Source organism: Muscardinus avellanarius (genome assembly GCF_963383645.1).
Source record: "Muscardinus avellanarius genome assembly, chromosome: 1".
NCBI lineage: Eukaryota > Metazoa > Chordata > Mammalia > Rodentia > Gliridae > Muscardinus > Muscardinus avellanarius.
This window is the reverse complement of record NC_137786.1, coordinates 89,657,428-89,666,882: the sequence shown is the minus strand read 5'-3', so window position 1 is coordinate 89,666,882 and position 9,455 is coordinate 89,657,428.

Below are 9,455 nucleotides of genomic sequence, written 5' to 3'. Positions count from 1 at the left end.
CCTGTTTTTTATTTTGAATTAATTTTGGTAGCAGATGGGAGTTGTGAGCTGAGGTTCTACTTTTTGGCTTCTGGATGTCCAATTAATCCAGCACCATTTGTTCAGTAAACTGTACTTCCTCCATTTATTTACTAATACACTGTTATTAAAATACAGTTGGGCATAATTGTGTAGTATAATTTTGGATTTTCTGCATTATTTCATTGAGTTATATGTCCATCCTTCTGCAAATACCACATGGTGTTATTACTATAACTATATAAAAAGATTGAAATCATGTGAGCCAAGTACTCCATCTTTATTCTTCTATTTAAAAAGTTCAGCTATTTAAGTTGCTTTTTTTTGCTTTTAGTAAGGATTACATTAGATTTTTCTATTAATTTAGAAAGAATTTGAATCTTTACTATGCTCAGTCTTCTAATTCATGAACATAGTATATTTCTCTGTTTATTTAGATTTATTTTTTGTTTATTTAGATTTCTGATTTGTATTTTATACCATTGATCATAAGAGTGCTTTACATGTTTAAAAATTTACACCTAATTAGATTTATACATACATATTTCTTTTTGAAATTGCTGTAAATGACATTTTTAAATTTGGTGTCCATAAGGTAATTGCTAGTATATAGAAATAGAGTTGATTTTGTGTGTGCTTGTGTGTGTGTGATAATTGTATGAGTGACTTAGATAAACTTATCAGCTCTAAAACTTTTTTGGTAGATTTCTATTTCTATGTAGACAATCGTGTCATCTGCAAAGAAGTCAGTTTTCTTTCTTCCTTTCTTTGTCTGAGTAACTTTTATTTATTTTACATGCTTATTGTGCGAGCTGAAACCCCTGTATTATGTTCAAATAAGAGATGTGAAATTCAAGAACATTTGAATAAATCATATTTCAAATTGCAGACATATAAAACGAATTCACAAGAAGGAGCTACAGTATGCAAGTAACTAATAATTGTTCAAACAAAAACTGAAGGGATTGAGCAACCAAGAAGCTGAACAATATCCTGCAGAATATGGTTCAAATGGATGAAGATTGACTTTAGAGGTGACTTCAGAGGAGAAATTCAAAGTCTTACAGCAGAAAAGTCACACAGCTGCAAAACATTTCCAGTCAAGGCTGGATGGGGGTGGAGCAGGGGAAGATAATGTTGGACTCATATGGCAAATGAATGCACTGCCACATCCTATTGTTCAGCTGAGCCAGCCTGAAAATTCATGCAAAGTGCAGAGTTAGTATACATAATTTTATTCTAAAGCATTCTTCCTTCACTTGCTATTAAATAAACTGAAACATGAACACTTACTGAAGTCATTTTGACTCCATCACCCGTGGCATGCAGATCTGTACCCTTCATGCCAGACACTCCCTGGCATTGAATTCTGTTCAAAGTTTCTCTCCTGACTTTTTATTTATTTATTTGCAGATCCTCAGTAAGAAACACCCAGTGTCATCTGAAAGGACACACACTGCAAAAAAAAATTAATTTCCTTTCTTTCTATAGCTATGAGATGTGCGACTTCCAAACAAGGACAGTTGCCAACAAGGCACAGGTGTGCAGCGCATGAGGAAGTGAAAATGTGTTTATAGGAATAGAGAAGTTAGGACTTTATCTCTGTATCCATAATGCAATCAGCTCCAAGTGAATGTCTGTTTTTCTTTCCTATAGTTAGCACCAAGCCTGGGAAACAGGAGAAACAAAAGCTTTTCCATAATCAAGATTCATAACTACTGACATTGGATTTATAACTATGAATAAAATCTTTTTACCCTTTCAATACCTTGATATACTATAGAGTTATCCCCCAAAACTACTTTTCTTCTAATATTCTAAAGCCACCCTAACTGACTAAATAAAATCTAATAGTTCTTCCTATTTTAAAAATTAAAACAAATTAGCAATTTAACGTTTAATTCTTCAAAATGCAATTTAGAAAATTATCATTTCTTCTTATTTTCAGTAACAAATGTATTAATTAAATTGAAAAAGACTTATAAATTTGATTTAGTAAAAGGAAAGCTAACCTTACCTAAATTGTAATGTAAGACCCTAAATATAATTACATTGAATAAAACATTATTCATTCAGAAGTTACTGATTTCTACCTCAAATGGTTATAAGTAGTTTAAATGCAGGGCTGTCTGCATTAGCATGAGTTTGAAAACAACTTATATATTCATTAATGAGGGTATAATTAAACTGTGATGTATCTATATGTTGCATAAGTAGAAGGATAAGCAAAAATTTTCTGTGTACTATGTAGTGATTTCCCTTATGTCTAGCTATAATATTCTACTTTTTGTTTCTAAAATATAACAAGGGACACATATTTATGAACTTGCTTATATGCATATATAATATTCCAGTAAAGATATAGAGGAAAAATTAGTTTCGGTATGGAAAAGAATCAGATGGTTGAGAAACTGGTTTCTGGAAAAATGTTACTGTCTACCTTTTTAAAATTTTTGAAGCTTTTCGCCAAGTAAATGATTTCTCATTCAATAATATATTAAATTTTAAATTTTTTTAATTTTTGAAATAACTCCTGAAGTGCTAGTCTGTGATAAATGTGATCAATAACTATACTGTACCCCATAGATAATCATTAATTTGAGGCTGAATGCATAATGCATCATACTTACATCTAACCAATTAAAATCTCATGAGATAAACATGACCAGATTCCGTTCACCCAGATGAGCCCCTAACAATGAAGTTTACTCAATAAAACTAATGTTACTTGTGGAGGAAGTAGGCAGATAAAGATCGTGGTGATTTGGGGAACACGTAAATGGCCATATGGGTAAATTTACTTCTACTGTTAGGCTATGCTTTCTGAAAGTTTCTTCATTGCTAAGCACAAGAAGGATAATCTGGGGAGAGTTTGGCAAGATATTGGCTAGTTTGTAAATTATTTATTTTTTGTTGGTTTGTTTGTTCTGGTACTAGAGTATGAACCTAGGGGCCTTCTAACTCTGAGCTAGCCAGGCCTATTTTAAATTTTATTTTGAAACAGGGTCTCACTAAGTTTCTGGGGGGTCTCACTACATTGCTGAGTCTGACTTCAAACCTGCAGTCCTCTTATCTCAGCCAACCAAGTACTAGGATTACAGAGTGATTACTACAGGTGGTTATTTCATCTAATTTAATATAAGTTTTCTAGGTGGGTTCAAGGAACTAAAGGAAGATGACCTAGGAAAGGATAATTCTTGCCAAAAAAGAAAATTTTGGAACTATCATCTTCTCTGGATCAATACGGTAAAAACACTCCAAGTACCTATTAAACTGTTAAACATCCAAAAGGAAGTATTTAATAGAGGCTAGGAGCCTTAGAGAAACTTGTATTAGTTTGACATTTTGATAGTCTTATGTCTGAATAGTAGAAATAGAGTTTTATTAAATAAGCCACTATCCATTTACTCTAAGAAGTTAAGAAATTCAAAAAAATCTCTCATCTAATAATTGTTTGTGTTCTTGAAGATTGCAACAATCTAGAATTAGTTTACTTCTTAGAGTGTATTTCCTTAAATTGGCCCCCAAAAAGTCAAACAAACAAATATAATGTCAATGGCAAGGGCAAAGACAATTCAAAGATCAAGCATTCAGTACTTAAAATAATATTTATACTCAAAAGCAAAATTAAGTTCAACTATCATCTTTATATATGTGTGTATATTTAATTTGGCTCATTGTAATTTTACATCCTACTGGGGTACAGATTGTCTCAAAATACATACACACAGCTCTTGGTGACGCCCACCAGGTCCCTCTCCTCCCGCACCCTCCCTGTGTATGTCTTTGAGATTGGAAATTCATGGCATTATTTCAACTGTTGCATTTTTTATGACTTTTCCTCCTCTTTTCTAATCACCCTTGGTCACTTCCCTGAAGTCATCTTTATACTTAAATCATTCTTCCTCAGAACACTCCCCTCCCAGAAATTTTCTATTCCATTAGAGATCCCTGGAGTGGAAAGCAGACCTCAAAAGTATTTTAAGTACAGGTTTTACAGTTACTCAATGGTATAGACTTTACGTGTGAGAGAAGGAATGTCAGGTTCTGATGGCAATATTTTTTAAATATATTAGTAAGCAAGCAACAAAAGGAACTTGCTTTAGGCAAAGTGGCTAGATGGTTGACCAAGAAAAGAGGAGGTGGAATTACAAGTGCCACTAAAATTTTAATGCTGGAAATACTTCTTTTAATTTAATAAAGTCCTTAGGCATTTTGAAAATGTGTTTTTTTTCCTCAGAAAATAAAAGTGGCCCAGAGAAAAAATTAGATTATGGGATCAACAATAAACACAAGTTTATATGAGTTTAAGAACAATTTGGATGCAATTATTAGTAGTATTTTTTAAGTTCAGTAATTAGAAACACTATTTTTACATTACTCAAGGGTATTTTATGAGTCCCAAAGTATAGGTCTTGTCCTATATACTAAAATATTTATAAAAATCAAACAAATACTTTTTTCTCCAAGAATTTTATTAAATATATTACTGAAGATTAAATAAAAAGAAATAAGCATACTAGCCCTATCCACATGCTCCTAGTATACAAAACTTCAATTCTGGAGTGATCAAATGGAAAACAAGACAGAATTGAAAAGACACAGAAAGCAATTCACAAGATAAAGCACTATTGTTTTACTATGAAAGAAAACTGCATTTCTTTAATTTTCTTAAAAAACAAAAAAAAAGTAAAAGAAGTGTAATAGTCATAATACATTGACTCTGGAAATAAGTGTGCATGAGAGAGAGTGCATGTGTACATGTTTGTGTGTGTGTGTGTGAATGTGTCTCAATACAAAATTAAATTATCTACAAAACTATAATAATATGGAACAAAATATATTTTTGAGGGCTACAAACAAAAGAAAATAATAATAAAATAGAGTTACCTGATGAAGTGATTAAGAGACTGACAATGCATGTCTAGTTAGCATCAGTAATGGTTTGGAGCAGATTATGAAGTTTTCAGTTCATGATAAATGGTGTGATATTTCAAATTTCAATAAAGATATAAAATTCCCAAATTTCAGTAAAGATATAAAAGTTAAACAAATGAGTGAGACAAAATATGGACAAGAAACAAAAATAGATTTAGTTTAGGGAATTAATTAAAATTACTATTTTTCTACTGTATATTAATATCATTAAACCATTAGAAATGTAAAAACCTAGCTCTATTACAAACGCAAATAAAATTAATTCCTGTGTATCATTCTTTCCTTTCTTATATGTGACTCTTTCTTTCCTATGATTTGAAAAACTAATATAATGCCTATCAGTAAATATTTCGGCAAGATAGAAATAAAAATAAAATGTTGAAAGTGCCTTAGGCATGGCCAAAATTACATAAATAATTGTAATATCCAATTACAATTGGAATTTAATTATTTAATTATTTCAAATGGCATTTAATTAAAAGGCATATATTAATGAAACCAAAGACAAACAAAAGAAATGTAAGTTATTAGTGGAAAATATAGGAAAGAAATATTAAGCTGAACCACTGGACTTAGATAAAAATTTGAGAGCCAGGGGCATGGTGATGCATTCCTGTAATCCCAGTACTTGGAAGGTTGATACAGTAGGATTGTAAATTCAAAGCCAGCTTCACCAACTTAATGAAGCTTTTAGTGACTTAGGAAGACCCGGTTTTCAAGTAAAAAGTAAGATAGGATTGAGGATGTAGCTTGAAGGTAGAAGATCCCTGGGTTCCATCTTCAGTACCACAGGGGGGATAATGAGATGATAATATTTATCTACTCAGAACCAGATACACAGTCGTGCATCAGCAGGAATTCATTCTGGGAAATGCTTCACTATGTGATTCCATCATTGTGCAAACATCATAAAGGATGTCCATACATACCTAGCTACATAAGCCCATCTCTCAATGTGACCTCCTAATGCAACCAGTGATGTTGTAAACACAAGATAGATGATGCCAATGCCAGCATAACATGACATTCTATTTAATGGTAACACTTTCTGTAAGTAGAAGAAATACACTCTAAAATAATTATAAAAAGTAAAATATAGAAGAGTAAACACACTAGTTAGAGACACATTGATTTATTATCAAGTATTAGATATTGTATGTAATTGAGCTATACTTTTTAAAACTTTTTTATTGATGCAAGATGGTGGAGAAATACATGCACAAATCATCCAATTAACCCTTTTTCATTCTCTACCCATTCCCTCTCGCTCCCTCCTTCTCGTGTTTGGCTTAGTGACTGGTTTTGATATGTTTGTGAATGTACATCATGTACATTAGGGAATTTCCCTCTTCTTCCCTCCCATTCCCCTCAGTAAGTTGCCTATTTTGCTCATGAATGGTTTCTCCTTCTTTATCTAGAGTTTTTCCTATGACCTATTTTCTCCCTATCTTCTGCATGTTAAGGAGAGCATCGGATTTCTTATTTTTGTGACTGACTAACCTCAGCATAATGTTCTCCAGTTCCATCCATTTTACTGTAAATAACATAAATTTGTTCTTCTTTATGAATGAGTAAATTTCATTGTGTAGATATTTTATAATTTTGTAATCCATTCATCTGTTGATGGACATCTTGGCTGGTTTCATAGCTTGGTAATGGTGAATTGTGCAGCTATGAACATAGATAGACCTGCATATACTTTTGTATGATTGATAGCGTGGTAAGTTTGTTTAAACCAGTATCACCACATACCAAAAACACATGCTATGGATTGCACTAGGGTGTTACTATGACTACAGTCACAAAGTGATAAGAATCTTTGAAACCCACTGTGATCTTCTGATACTACCATCATTATATAATGCATGACTATAATTTTAAATTCAATCCTGACATTTTGGAGAATACACAGACTAAACTCAACGTATAATGGATTGACTTAGATTATTTGACATTACAATGGTAGAAAGGTAATAAAAAATTGGTAGAAGCTGTACTGTGGATTTTGAACATTGATTTTATTTTGTTTTGAGCTAGAGATGTGTGGAAAAATACTCTCTTGTGATTCTGGAGAGAAAAATAAACCTCAACTCCCAGTCAGCCATGAAATCATGATGGTAAACAACTGATAACTCTACACTGTACTGTTTGTTAAACTTTGACATTCACTGGGCTAGGTGTATTAAACATATGAAAAAAGTTATGTATATAGGTTAATAAGGGGTAACCCTATTATAAGTCAAGGAACACTTTATTTTTAGCCAAAATACATATTGTACATATAAGATACATATTATCTATATAAAGCAAAATTTGAAATAATTACATACTTTTTGTTGTTTTGAGCTGTCATAAATTGAATTATACTTACAGACATGCCTACTTTTTTCGTAGTACTAGGGATGAAACCCAGGAGCATGCTAATCTTCCATACAAGTTTTCATAGCCAAAACAAATAATGAAGAACATCATAATGTCAAGTTAATATGTTCACGATGAAAATAAGAGATAGAACATCATAAAGTAAATAATACATGAGAGATCAAACATGCTATACAGTTATAAATTTAGTGTGTCAAAGGAGAACAAATGTGTCAAGGTTAATTCTCTCAACAACATTTAACGTATTTAATTTTGAGGAAGTCACTGTAAACGAAAAAGAAACTGGCCCCAAATCAAAGAATTAATAGGTCATAAAAAATTAATGAAAAGCCAACTTTTTCTGACCCCAACCCTCGCTAGTATTCCACCTGTTTCAAAAACACCTTAAAATAAAAATCATATTCAAGTCTATCACTGGGCCAGCAGTCAAATAAAATAGAGGAAAAAGAATAAAACAGAAGAGGAGCAAAAGCATGAGGAAAGTAAGGAAAGCAAGAGAAGGAAAAAGAGAAGCCGCCATGCTTATTGACCACTTGCCATTTTAAACTCTGCAGAGGAATCAAGGAACTCAAGTTTAGAGAGGTACAATATGAAAGTATAAAGTCTCTCAAATTACACAGGAAAAATTACTCAATGTAAATTCTAACAAGATAAGTTTCTGGGAGAAGAAAACCCTCAGTGTGAATGATATTTGGAAAAGAAAATCAAGGAGGGAATAATCCCAAGGAGAGACAGCATAATTTCTAGGAACAATGAGGATTAGCACAGCAGAAGTGTTATGATTTTCATATATTTCTTGGAACCTCATATCTTTTTATATCGCCTAGTGAACTTTCCTGTTTTATCATCATTGTATATTTTTAACCAACTTAGTTTTCTTCACTTTTGGTGGGGGTGGTATTTACTAGATATTAAAAATAATGGGAGTTTGTAAGATTTAAGTTTTTATATAAAATCATTCTTCATAATCTAAAATCACTCAAGTGAGACTCAATGTTTATTTGACCCATTATTCCTAAACACCTAACATTAACTTTTACATTCATCCTGACAGAACAATGATCTCCCTTCTGTGGTAATAATTATTTTTATTTTATTTTATTTTATTTTATTTGGACTGGAGGTTGAATACAGGAACATTCTACTTCTGAACTACAGCTCCAGCCATTTTTTACTTTTTATTTTGAAATCTGGTCTCACTAGACTGATGAGGCTAGCCTCCAACCTTTGATTCTCCTGTCTTAGGCTCCCAAGTACTGGAATTACAGGTGCGCCCAACTCATGGTGATAGTTCTTTCTTCTAAGTGACCATATTAATTATTTTCTCAACAAAAACTATTCGGTGGTCCCACTACCAGAATTTAGTTCCTACTCAAACTTAGGGCAAAAGGAACTTCTAAGATTCCCAAACATTACATTAGCAATGTCATAATCTATTAATATTTTATGTCCAAATGATAGTTGAACTACTGAGCATTAGAAGTGAATAGTTTATCACCAGAAATAAGGCTAATCAATTACACAGACTCTTAGAATGCTGGCTATAAATATCCTCTAAAGGACTGCATCCTTATCTTTGGAAAACAACTTTCTTCTAGTTTTCCTTGTTTCTCTGGGAGACAGATGATATCTATTCAAATATAACTTATCAAAAGGGCCTAAGAAGTATGAAAATGAAGCTGTGAGGCTAAAATAAAATTGACATTTTATACATTTCCAGAAGGGGATTTGATCTCTCATTTTTACATCTTTCATGGAGACTCACAAACTAGAGTTGAGGTTATCTTATTGTCAATGAATATTTTTGGATCTGAGGGCAAATGATATTGTGAAGACGGTCTTCACCCTCAAAATTCTGCCCCTCAATTGATCTCCCAACCGATATTTACTTAGCACTTATATTAGGTAATGCTTTCCCCCACCTTAAACCAAATAATTTTTTTTTAAATTCTCTTAGTTTATAAAACCAAGGTAAACAGTTAATTTGTTCTCACTGGTTTTAAAAACATCTCCTTATACAGTATTTCAAAACATGCTCCATTTTCAAAGTTTGTGATTATATCAGCATTATAACTTTTACTAAAATTAAAATATGTTTTCTTTTCTTGTTTTTGTAT